Source organism: Rhopilema esculentum, chromosome 10, assembly GCF_057945365.1.
Source record: "Rhopilema esculentum isolate cy_ngs chromosome 10, ASM5794536v1, whole genome shotgun sequence".
Taxonomy (NCBI): Eukaryota; Metazoa; Cnidaria; class Scyphozoa; order Rhizostomeae; family Rhizostomatidae; genus Rhopilema; species Rhopilema esculentum.
Window position 1 is genome coordinate 8,151,966 of NC_142824.1, and position 13,758 is coordinate 8,165,723.

General features: G+C 35.0%; 1 long non-coding RNA gene across 1 annotated transcript; it reads left to right on the forward strand.

Moving 5' to 3' along the window:
- Positions 1 to 424: 424 nt before the first annotated feature.
- Positions 425 to 13,368, forward strand: LOC135692202 (uncharacterized). Its single transcript, XR_016144150.1, has 4 exons — positions 425 to 1,239; positions 8,915 to 8,940; positions 9,343 to 9,389; positions 9,555 to 13,368. It is a non-coding gene; the product is annotated as an uncharacterized LOC135692202 (long non-coding RNA).
- The last annotated feature ends 390 nt before the right edge of the window (positions 13,369 to 13,758 follow it).

Consider the following 13,758-nt stretch of genomic DNA (forward strand, 5'->3'; position numbering starts at 1 on the left):
TGAGACAACGTTTTAAGAGACCGAATCATTAATTCAAATTTGTCCTTTCATTTAGATACAGTAGACCTAACAATCAAGGATGACTGCTTTTCATGGTATTTTAGCAAAGAACGCTGATTGAAAAAAAGAAGTATTTGCAATTATAAAGTACAATACAACAATTGATTAGGTTCTACAATTTTCTATGTAGTCTTCCCTTGAAAATAAACCGAAAGGGAACTGCCTTGACCGCAAAGTCAAAAATATTCCAAAACCGTTGATCCAAGGATCGAAAAAGCTTTTTACCCCCCCCCCCCTCCTCATCTTTCATTCAAGCAGCAAGAAAGTCAGTCTTTTGTCTTCAAATTAAATTTTTATTCACTTGATTTTGTAAATATTGGTTTATATCAGTAGGACTTAACTCTTCTTAACATTCTAAGGATTTCAATTTAAAAGCATTCGTGAATAGGTTTGGATTTTTAAAATATTCAACTTGACGCGCGCAGAAATATATTGTAATTTGTCATACTTTGCCAATTACACAATGATTTAATTTAATTGTTTATTTGCAACAAACTTATTGCTCTTCAGTCTCCGGCTCAGTTGTTGGAAGTTTTGTAATATTTTCAAAACAGTCAAACCTTATGTAAAAATGTGAATGAACAGCAGCAATTGAATCTCTAACAATCCTTTGTGGGATTTATAGCAAAATAACTTCACCTTTATGTGTAGGTCATAATTTGTTATGTTATTAACCAGCATTACATTTTACACATGTAGGAAATTGTTGTCAAATAAAATATGATTATTGTGTACAAAAACAGGGCCTTAGTATTATCCTTAAGCGTTCTTAATGTTTTGTCATGATGATTTCGAATGCTCAAGCTTCAATGTTCTGCGAATTTGTGAAAAAACGTCTAGAAAGTAGAGTATATTTATGTTTCTTAAGTTAGCAAAATTAGAATTTTTATGTACTTAAAATTAGTTGGTAATTAAATACAAATACATAGAAAAAGAAAAACAGAAGCGAAAATGGTCTTCAATATTGCAAGCCACGCCCAGCTTGGCCTCGATTCCAATTTCAACCGACTCCATATCGAAACCAGTGATCGAAACAGAATGGCGGGAACAGGCCCAGGTCAGTGGCTCAGGCACAATCGGGGTTTTGACCAGACGGAGACGTCGCATCGGACGACGGAGATGAGGCATCAGGATGGTTGAATGTGGCATTAGCATGGAGGAATTCATCTTTATCTAAAGGTATCTTGCATTTTTATGTATCTCAATAGTTTCTTTTCTTGTGTCAACGTGTTTACCTTTGACAGCAAACGACGACACATGTTGGTAAGCCAAGCGCAGTTACATCCCACACTTCATTCAAGAACATGCGAACTATACCATAATTCAGCTAGTGTAACTCCTAACTTCTAATCATTTTCCAGTAACTTTGTGTCAGGCTTTTGTTCAACCTAGGCGAATGTAACAGTCACTGTGCGCTGAAGCTTTTCCCCCAAAATGTCCCCATGGCCTAATTTTTCCTACGCCAAAATTTAAATAGGCCTAGTTATTTAGGCCTGAAAACACGCCTTTATTCCATCCTCCCCATTGAACAAATTTAATGATCAATCAAATATTGACTGGTTTATTTGTTTTCATGATGAGAAGGGATTCTGAAGTTTTCTGAAATTAGTACTGAACCACATTCTGTGGGTAATATTGGACATCCATGCGTAATGTCGAAAAAGCAGATTAAACATAACACAGTTTTGCCAATCTTGATAAAAATTTGAAATAGAGTGAGGAATGAAGCAAGAGTTTACCTTATATTGTGGGGAATGGTGAAACTTTTCTCATTAATTTCTTTATCAGTTGAAAACAGGTATAAGTCTAAATAATACTGAAAACCGTTAACATGATGCTCATCAAAACCAGAAGCTTAGTTTCATGCATTCCTCTCCTTGATATATAAAATTTCAATCTATCCAAGTCTAATGTGATATTAATCTGTTATAGCTGTATTATCACTAACTGTAGTTTGCATTGCCATGCAGCCAAAGTACAACATTTTTTTACTCTGACGAACCCCTGTATAGCAGGGCAAAATATTAGTATTTGTTCAATTTAATTTATTTTGGAAAATTTATCTCACAACATTGGATTCTCGTCGCCGTTTTGCTTTATCTCTGAATTTTATCCTCATATTTATATTATACTCATTGCAAGATTCACAGAATCCGGCGGACAGCCTATCCTGAGGTTCTTCCTTCTCACACAAAGTAAAACATGTTGACCAAGTGCCCTTGCGGCAAAACTACTAATCCGTTAATCAATAAAATGTGTAGTTATATGTAGTTAGGTAAAGTAGGTTTGTTGTAGTGAGAGTATCGTGTATCTCCGTCATGGGCTAAGCCTTTTTGGAGACAAACATTGTAAATTGTAGACTGTAGAATCTCCACCTTATAACCAGAACAAAAATATGATGTATACGCTTTCAAGCCGTATATACGGTATCTACCTACTTCTATACAGTGGCGCCCTGGCAGGGGCCCCCCAGCTGACTTTTTTATAGGGGTGCCAAAGGTTGTATAGGGCACAGAAAACTCGAAAAAAGTTTTAAATGATTGCCTTGTCTGATTATTAGGTCTCTTGGAGGTCAGCAGAGACAAAGAAGATGTCATGAAATTCAAAACTTTGTTGGGGCACACGTCGCCATACCTCCTAGAACTGTCTCACTTCAAGGGCATATCTTTGTGCCCCGTCAGTACTGTATTATCCAGACAAAACATTTGTACTGTTCCCAGGGGCGAAAAAATTAATCAATCTTTTAGAGGATTGTCAGGCAACTAACAGTTAAATTCTTTTGTGTGGAGAACACAGCCCTTAAAGTGCACACAGACTGTGTTTAGGGTGTCAGGGGACAGTCTGTGTTTACGGTGTCCGGAGTCATGCCCCCCTTCCAGGGAAAATTTTAATTTTCAATGAGTCTCTTTGGCGTTGCTGGCCTTCAGAGACCTAATTAACAGACAATTTGGTTGTTTAATTGCTTCATCCTAGATTAGTCCATATGTTATATCTCAAGTCACTTCCACGAATGTACCGTTTTAAGTGCACAAGATAACAAGAAATAACGCTGAAAGGTGCATTCAAAGCTAAAACATAATGAAACCAGCTCTTATTAGGATTTTTCATAAAGGATAAATTAAGCAGATGACTTTTAACTCAAAACATTGACTTCACGTTTCTAACGCGTAGATACTTCAGGCTTCTTTTTCAAGAGGCATGCATTGATTTTGACGAAAAAGTTGGGTCTGGCCTGATTTTCTCAACGGTTGGATTTTGCTTGGCCTTTGATAATATTTCTTTAAAGTTCGATGGAGTATTTATTTCATTTTGTATCAAATGACATGATGCATTCAAAGATATGTTAGAAACGCATTTTCTAGCCTTATGAGTAACTGGAATCCTCCACTTATTGGCTAGGACCAACTCTTTCCATTATTTGTTACCCCTACACTCCCCTACACATTGACTGTTAGTTGAGTTGTATGCATGTTTTGAGTTTGTTTAGCTGCCCCAAATTACAAGTTTAGCAAAACAAAGGTAAATATTTTTTTTGGCACTTTGGATTCCCTCCAAGGTGCCAAATGAACACAACAGTTCCAAAGAGAACAAAACCCTCATTCTACCACATCGTAGGGTCTCTTGAAAGTTCCCCAAACATGTTCTTGACACATTTTTATTTAGTTTATCTGCTTGGATTGGCTCCTTAGAGACAGTCAATTTTGTACGTGAGTCGGTACAACTTGCCCTGACACCCCCATGAAAGATTATTTTATTTGCGTCCCTGTGCTCATGTGGGGGTCAGTAGATTTTGTCTCTTTGCTTCATTTCTCATTGAAGGACCAATTTGTCTTGACGATACAACAAAAGGGTGGATTCTTTTCCCTATTACAAAGTAATGAAATCCATTTCAAGACTGGAATTAATCAAACATATTAAAAGCATGCCTTAAAAATAGCAGAATTTTTAAACGATTTCAAGAAAATGACTGCAAGAAATATTTTGAAATGTATTCTAAGCTTATCTAAAGGGCGTGGTCACAAAAATTGTCAGCTCACTATGCTCGCAAGAAAGCCTCTGCTCAGAGTTATACCAAGAGCCTCCAGCAACCTCTCACCGACCCTTCCCAATGTTGGTTTTTTAGTCAAATAAAGCTATCAACTCGAGCCCCCTCCCTCACTTCAAATTTCTTGGCATCGCCTCCAGACTGCCAATATTGTCAGGAAAAAGACAATAGTGTAAGTTATGGAGGGCGCCATTTTGATGTTGGCCCCCCTAGGCGAAAAGGGCTAGGCTGCCACTGCTTCTATACCAAATTGTTGGATTGGCCCAATAAAAAAAACCATTTCAGCTTTTTATTTAAACTTGAGTTATACATTTTTGTCTTGCAAAAGCTCATGCAATTATTTATTATGATAAACATATGTTGGCATGAACATGTCTAGCATCACCTTTCACTAGATCTAACTGTAAGGTTTATGAATCAATGATGCAAGGAGCAAGCCTAATGGTTCATCTAATCAGAGTAGAAAGTCCAAATAATAGCACATAGCATTCCCTCATTATTGCAGAAAGCAACATGTCATTTTGGAAGAATAGAAAGTTAAGGGAATTTAGATCCTGGCACTTCACATTATTCATTCAAAATACATTCATTTAATAGCTAGGGCAGCAATAGGGTTCCAAAATAGAAAAAAATAAACATAGAATATACTGAAACATGGTCTACAGATCTTTTTATTTGACAGGTTCAAATAACATCCCAAATTTGATTTGTCAATGATTGTCCAGTGTTTTTGGCACTTCCCATGACAACCCTACTAGATTATTTGCCATTTTTCTGGTTGACTAATACTATTAAGACACAATTCTTTTTAGCTTCATTTCAGGTTGTCATTCTTAATGTTAAATTACTGATGGTTTATGATAATAAAGGTTATCTTTGAAGATGACAAATCGAATGAAGGAAATATTTTTCTAAATGATGATATCTTAATTTCTAAGACTACCTTTCTATATTTCTGATCAAAGATTTCAAAATAAGCGACCATACGTAAATGTCAAAATATTTAAATGGTGTCCCATGCTTTATTTGTTTAAGATTGGATGCCTTTGTTGTAAAATAAAGAAACTTAAAACCAAACGCAAGCATCATGTTTTTTTATCTTTCTTGACACTATTTCCTTATGTCTACTTCTGTACACAGTGTTGTATGCGATACATTTGGTGGAATGAAGGAAACGTGTGTGCATGTATTACAAATTTGAGATCCATTGCTAAATTTAAATGCTTTTTGAATTGCTTTGGCATGGTGTAAATGAAGCAACTGCAAATGCCAATGGCAGCAGCAATAGCAACAAATCTCTTCATCTGAACTTCTAGTTATCTATTCTATGACTATTTTTTGATTATCTGAAATTTCTTTTTAGCGTTGCTCATATATAAGAACAGCTTGTGGTCAGTTTATAATTAAAGTGATTTGGTTGGCAAATATTTTGCTTCCAGCCTAACTTGATTCCACTTGCCAAAATGAAACTTTCTAACTGAAGCTTACAATCTAAATCTTGACAAAGCTGTTTAGACAAACCTCTAAAAATGTATTTGGTACAATGCACACGTTGCTGTTTGAGTTGATTGATGGCCTGCAAGCACCTCAGGGCTCAGCTAAATGGCTTGAGAAGGGCAATAATTCCCCCCTTCTCTGACATTTTTAAGCCAACCACCCATTTTTTACTTTCATTGACATTGCGAGCTTAACAATATTTTACACATCTTAAAGGAGAAATGACACTCAAAAATAAGTTTGGCATTTATTGGAATTTTATGACAAGAAAGTTCCGGTACCGAAAAGTTGTTTAAGGTTACGGTAAACGTTTTCTGGATGAAAACATCCATTTTTCGATTATCTCACATTCAAGTAGGCGAACTTTCAAGGCACAAAATGATACCAAAATTGAAACTAACAGAAATCTTGAAAAGGGAAAAATGCCATGTACACGAAGGTTTCCATAATTTCTTTATCAGAACTTTTAGTTGAGGCCTGAAAATCTCTTGACCTGTTTAGCTAGCCGATTATCGTTGCTTTACTGTTGTGGTCGCATGTCTCATTTACAATATCGCATGGCACATCCATGTATCCCATGTACGGCCGTGTTTATTTAAACAGGCTTGTTGATCTTGAAGCTTCAAGTGTCTTGACCCGGATTACACTGTGGTTTACGAGTGTACCTTGCAAGCGAGGTCAGTAAAATCCCGTTTTCTCCGGACTCACAAATCCTCTACATACAGGTACGAAAAAGCTATTTTATACCCAAGAAGCCAATCGAATGGCTCAAAAATTTGCACACGGCCAGGACAGATGTCGGGTAAGCAAAGTGTTTCTCAAAATTTTTGTATTTGCTCCTAGAGATGTTTGTATTTCCCAATACAGCTATGAGAGGGAAGAAAAATTATTCAAGGGTACAGTTTCAAGGGGAGGAGGAATTTGAAAAATCTGAGATATACTTTGGTAGCTTAGGATCTGCGTTTTCTGCTGATATAAGTCAGATTTTGATACCTCAAACGCAAGGGTACAAAATAGCTTTTGAAGGTGGTACACTCATTTAAGCAATAAATTTGCCTGGAAAGTATCATTTTACCATATTTGCCAATTATTTTGATATTGTTGGAATCGCCACGTTCTTGTGCATCGAATGATGTTTAATCTGTTTCCGTTAATAGTTTGGTTTCTAGGGAGAAAAAACCAAATATCGTGTCAAAAACGTTTACCGTAACCTTAATTCGCAGTTCCGTTAATGAAATACAGACGTTTTCAGTTGAGAAAAACCCAATTGTTAGGACAATTTGAGACTTGAGGCTAAAACCGTCACGAGTGGGCCAATATGTTCTCATCACGTATTGTCTTTCTCTATAGAAACCTTAAGGAAAATGCTGCGGACAAATGTTTAATTTGTGGATGTACAAAGAGCTATTTTGACATATTGACTTTCTCAATGGTTTGGGACTCTGAATCGTAGTTTTATTTCACTGATTTCGAAACAATTGGGAAATTTCAGCCATCTGAGTTTGTGCCTCCAACCAGCATTGCGGCTTGGGCGGACTGTCACCCAATGCCTCAATGGCGACGATATTATAGAAAAAAAGCAGACTGGAAATAAAACCTGACAAGGAATTTCTATTAAAAAACACTGCTATTGCTACAATTTAAATGAGATCAGGTATCGTAAAACTAAGATTCCATTTCAGTTTGAGACGACTTTGTCCAGACTGCTTTGTCTGTATGGCCTGAAACGGAATTGCAAGTTATTCATCATCAATGTAACATTTAATGATTTCTTAAATTTGTCAAACGTGGTAATTCTGTCATGATACTAAATACTAAAGGGGGTTGAAAACTGTACTTGTGCCGATGATATGCCATTTTCGAAAAATATGAAATTAAGAAATAGGATCATAGCTCTTAGTCAAAGAATGTGAATTCTAAGTCAAATAATTTGAGTTACTGACAAGATTTCATAGTACTTTTAACTGGCACATTATCTTCCTTTGCAAACAGTTTGACCTGGAGGGGGAATGGTCTTTTTGCAAGACTAGGTTATTCTCTGGTGCCTTATCCTATGTTAAAATATGACAGTTAATTTCAGTGAAGTTACTTTTTAGTCAAACTCGCAGCTCCTATGACCCAAAGTTTTTTCTTGAATTCTTATTTCTGCACCCAAGAAGGTTAGTATAGTATGCTTTCATGCAGATTGCAGGGTCGCTTTTACCCCCTTCTCGACTGGATTTCGTTTGGTTATTGCTTCGATTCCCCCTGCTGTTGCGATTTTATTTGTAGTAAAAGAAAATAAATCTTTGGAGAAACGGCATCAGTTTTTCAAACAAAATCGACTCCTTTTTTCATAAGCTTAGAGGTTCTTCGAATATTTCAAATCATGCTGGCTCGACGTTATCATGGAACAAAGTAAGCTGTTAATTACTTGTTATAAAGAACATCAAATTCCATGCATTAGTGCCAAGTCAGGAATTTGCCTTTTCTGTTGTGTTTTAATGAATTAAAGCATTTTTTATATGCAGATATTTTTTATTTATTCTAAGAAATAAGACAACTCAAACTCTGTCTTTTCAAAAATTCTAAACAAATACAAAATCCCACCAATCACCTGTTCGATCTGGCCTGACCCCTAGTATGGGACCCTAGTGACATTTGGGTGATCTGGATAAACAACTAAATGTGCCATGTCTTTGCAACTTTTCCATAAGACTTTCTGGCAGACAAAGCAAAACACAATGTAATTTAAGCCGCGCATATAAAATAAAGCATGATATCAGCGATTCTGCCAATGCAATTATCATTGGTCCCCATCATTAACCATAATTTCAAAGAAGAATGTTCATGTTGAATCGAAGGAAGACTGCTGTAATATAAGTATAGGATGTTTTCATTACACCAAATGTAACCGACTGAAGTTTAAAATTGATTAGTAGTTCAATATTGTTTAAAATATTTCTGCTCTTTAAAAACCCAAGCTATCCTTTTTGAAAAGCAAGTTGAACTATTGTTTGATGCACATTCTCTAGTCACATATGAAAGTTTATGTACTTGATCTGAGATGGAATTTTACTCCAGTGTTGAGTTGTATTTGAACATACTTCTGTCAGCCATGGTGTCTTTTCAGTTTCCTTCAAACTGCATTTCTAATTACAGATCTGGGGTCAGATTTTTTTCAAAATAGCTTAGTTCATTCTTTTTTCGAAATATAAGCAAGAAATTCTTTGAAAACACTTGAAATGTTGTTCAAAACGTAATTTCACGTATTTCAGGTTCTTTTGAGTCAAAAAAATTTTCAAAATTTTTTACAATTGAGTTTTTTTACAGGTACAAGGTCATAGATTTTTTCAAAAGTGAGTTTATTTGATTTTATAAAAAATATGAGCTAGAAACTCATCGCAAACACTTGCATTGGAGCTTAGAACATATCATCTGGATTTTTAGGTTCTTTATGGTGAAAATAACTTTTTGTCAGAATTGGAAATTTTCTAGCCTTTTCATGTTCAGGCTAAAAGTTTTAATAATTTGGCGAACTTCTTTCAGATAGCCAAAGAAAGATCAGAAAAATATCGTCAAGTGACTAAAAAAAGTTATTTTTATTGTTTTGATTATTTCTAGCTAAGTATTTTTTTCAAATTTCTCAGATTTTTGATTTTTTTTACAGATCCTGGGTCATGGATCTTTTCAAAAAATGACTTTGTTCGATTTTTCCAAAATATGAGCTAGAAATTCATCGTCTGTCTTCTTTTTTTCAGACAACACGTTGAAGCTCAAAACAATACCGTCAAGTAAATGAAGAAAGGTATGTATATTGCATTGATTATATCTAACTAACTAATGTTTTTCAAAATTTTTAGATTTTAGAATTTTTTTACAGGTCCGGGGTCATAAGTTTTTTCAAAAAATGACCTTGTTCGATTTTTTCAAAATATGAGCTTCAAATTCATCATCCGTCTCATTTTTTCAGATAACACATTGAAGCTCAAAATAAAATTTCCAAGTAAATAAAGAAAGGTGTGTATATCACATTGATTATATTTAACTAAATAATTTGTTTCAAAACTTTCAAATTTCTGAAATTCTCTACAGGTTCCATGTCATGAGTTTTTTCAAAAAATTTCTTGTTAGATTTTTCCAAAATATCAGCTAGAAATTTATCGAAAGCACTTCAAATGTTGTTCGGAACATCAATTCACGTAATTCAGGTTGTTTTGAGTCAAAAAAAATTTTTTCAAAATTTTCAGATTTTTGAAACAAGAGCACATTTTGTTCTGGACCAATCAACGGGTTTGTTTACAAAATGTCATTAGCCAATCACCGGCCTCCATTTCGAGCTTGATTTTTGAATGTTTCAAACCAAAACACAGTTGCTGTGGAGAAAAACCTACCCCCATACTTTTGCCCGGGAAAAAAATTTACGTTCTTTAACCTAGAAGATTTTTCAAACTTAGTTTCCAGAGTATTTGTTTCGTACAAATCTCGGAGCCCTAAGCAGAAACACAAACGGTGTCTAAAATATCTGCACTGAAACATCACCTTTTTCCCACCAGAGACCTACCTCCAAAAATGGCCAGCCCCTAATTTACTTTATATGAAGCTTTCGTTAATTAAACAAGGAAACATTTTAAGATTTAAGTTACCTGATAGTTTGCGCAAGCAAATCACCCAGCTATCACTTGAGAATAATGTATTTTCTTAAAAAAACTAGGCTTTATAATTGCCTATTCCCTCCTCTACACTACCGCACGGGATGCCTAGGCCCTTTCTGAACATTCCTCCTGAGCATCACAGTCAATGAAACTCAAACCACTTTTGTGAAGCCATTAGACATCAGTCTATAGTTTGAAGCCAAAAAGGCCAAAATATTGGCAATAGTTTCAATTCAATTTTTGAGGGATATCATCTTTTTAAAAAGTAACAAAGACCCACTTTTTCTAGACAGTCTCAAAGCCTTGAAACCTTACTGATACCTGCTAAAAGGTTTTTAGAACAAGGCACGATAACTTTAGAAATATCTTTGCTAAATCAAATTTGGTTGTTTGAGAACCAATAGGATCAAATTGACCTTGAATTAAAATTTGTTCTCGTACCGATTTATTCCAGCAAGACTTGCCTCTGTAAATGAATTCTGTGGCTTTATGACCATAGTTCTAAATTATATTTCTGCTTTGTAAGAACGTTTCAGAACTGCTAGAATGTTACCAAATGCTATGCTTGTTTTCTAATCGGTCGGTGACATCTATACATGCATGTATTTATCCCAACTGAAAGAAAACACTTTGAATTTCTCTTTTTTCAAAAACTATCTGTCTCAAGAAGGAGTAAACTTGTAAAAATTTACTATGTTTTATGGGCCATGTACACTGTACCTACAAGTACCTGTACTTGCAATAAAATAAGCCTTTCTTTGCACAACCTTGTAAGAATTCTATGTAAACTCACAGATACTTAACTTTATGCTTGGGTGTCTGAGACTGCTCATTTCCCTCTGTGTTATTAATGAACTGCTCATTTCCTTATGTTATGAAAGAATAGGTCAAACATCTTGGTCCAAATTGTTTGTACTTCAACGGAGACCATTGTGTGTATGTTACAAGAGAACTCAATCCATATAGAATTTTTCGAAAGCCTCCAAGTCCATCTTTTCGAAAGCCTATCTTTTCGAATTTTTCGAAATTTCTAAGTTCATCAATTCATTGCGGCAATGTTCAGTCCAGTGCACGGAAAACCAATGCTGCAGTTTTGTCAAAACCACACTTCATCTCCTTGAATGCAAACACTCCCCTCACGAAAGTATCAGGACAGTTCAACAATCGAATTCCTTTTCGGACAAAAACAAATTCAGGCTGATGATAACGACTCTTTAATTTAGTGATAATAATTTTTTGAGAAACCCCTACAAAATGAAACAAGTCATCAAACTGTTGCAAAACTTCTGCTCTTTTCATCTGTTATATATTTTTCCTAAAATAAGAAACCTTTGCGCTACTTGCCTTACCCAAATCAACGGATGTCCAATGTCAGGTGACTGGGATTCATTTTCGTTTCCTTCGCTACCAGCTTGACAAAAACCCTCACAACATTTACTTACACATGGATAAAATAATTTTTTTAGACAAATAAATAGTTCAAAGGCCAAAGAAACTTATAGAAAAATTCAAGGAAATTCAGAAAACAGTTTTGCAATCAAAAATCTATAAATTGTAAATTCGAAACTTTCCAGATACTTTCGTGAGGGGAGTGAGTTAACAAAATTTTCGCTATTGGCAGTAGCGTGCCTCAAATGCCTTGAAAGGACGTTCGGCTGAAAATAGCTTTGAAACGACCAAAGGCTGAAAATGTATCACTTGTCACAAAATTCAAGACCAATTTGATCCTATTGGTTCTCAAACAACCAAATTTGATTTAGCAAAGATATTTCTAAAGTTATCGTGCCTTGTTCTAAAAACCTTTTAGCAGGTATCAGTAAGGTTTCAAGGCTTTGAGACTGTCTAGAAAAAGTGGGTCTTTGTTACTTTTTAAAAAGATGATATCCCTCAAAAATTGAATTGAAACTATTGCCAATATTTTGGCCTTTTTGGCTTCAAACTATAGACTGATGTCTAATGGCTTCACAAAAGTGGTTTGAGTTTCATTGACTGTGATGCTCAGGAGGAATGTTCAGAAAGGGCCTAGGCATCCCGTGCGGTAGTGTAGAGGAGGGAATAGGCAATTATAAAGCCTAGTTTTTTTAAGAAAATACATTATTCCCAAGTGATAGCTGGGTGATTTGCTTGCGCAAACTATCAGGTAACTTAAATCTTGAAATGTTTCCTTGTTTAATTAACGAAAGCTTCATATAAAGTAAATTAGGGGCTGGCCATTTTTGGAGGTAGGTCTCTGGTGGGAAATAGGTGATGTTTCAGTGCAGATATTTTAGACACCGTTTGTGTTTCTGCTTAGGGCTCCGAGATTTGTACGAAACAAATACTCTGGAAACTAAGTTTGAAAAATCTTCTAGGTTAAAGAACGTAAATTTTTTTCCCGGGCAAAAGTATGGGGGTAGGTTTTTCTCCACAGCAACTGTGTTTTGGTTTGAAACATACAAAAATCAAGCTCGAAATGGAGGCCGGTGATTGGCTAATGACAATTTGTAAACAAACCCGTTGATTGGTCTAGAACAAAATGTGCTCTTGTTGATTTTTGAACTTTTTTACAGATCCGCGGTCATGAGTTTTTTCAAAAAATGACCTGGTTCGATTTTTCCAAAATATGAGCTAGAAATTCATCGAAAACACTTTGAATGTTGTTCGGAACGTAAATTCACGTATTTCAGGTTGTTTCGGGTCAAAAAAATTTTTTTCAAAATTTTCAGATTTTTGAACTTTTTTACAGGTCCGGGGTCATGAGTTTTTTCAAAAAATGACCTTGTTCGATTTTTTCAAAAAATGCGCTAGAAATTCATCGAAGGCACTTCAAATGTTGTTCGGAACATCAATTCACGTATTTCAGGTTGTTTCGCGTCAAAAAAATTTTTTTGAAAATTTTTAGATTTTTGAACTTTTTTACAGGTCTTCAAGTGAGTTTTTACAGGTGAGTTTTTTCAAAAAATGACCTGGTTCGATTTCTTTTTACAGGTGAGTTTTTTCAAAAAATGACCTGGTTCGATTTTTTCAAAATAGGAGCTAGAAATTCATTGAAAATACTTTGATTGTTGTTCGGAACGTAAATTCATGTATTTCAGGTTGTTTCGAGTCAAAAATAATTTTTTGAAAATTTTCAGATTTTTGAACTTTTTTACAGGTCCGGGTTCATGAGTTTTTTCAAAAAATGACCTTGTTCGATTTTTTCAAAAAATGCGCTAGAAATTCATCGAAGGCACTTCAAATGTTGTTCGGAACATCAATTCACGTATTTCAGGTTGTTTCAAGTCAAAAAAATTTTTTTCCAAATTTTCAGATTTTTGAACTTTTTTACAGGTCCGGGGTCTTGAGTTTTTTCAAAAAATGACCTGGTTTGATTTTTTCAAAATATGTGCTAGAAATTCATCGAAAACACTTTGAATGTTGTTCGGAACGTAAATTCATGTATTTCAGGTTGTTTCGAGTCAAAAAGAATTTTTTTAAAATTTTCAGATTTTTGAACTTTTTTACAGGTCCGGGGTCATGAGTTTTTTCAAAAAATGACTTGTT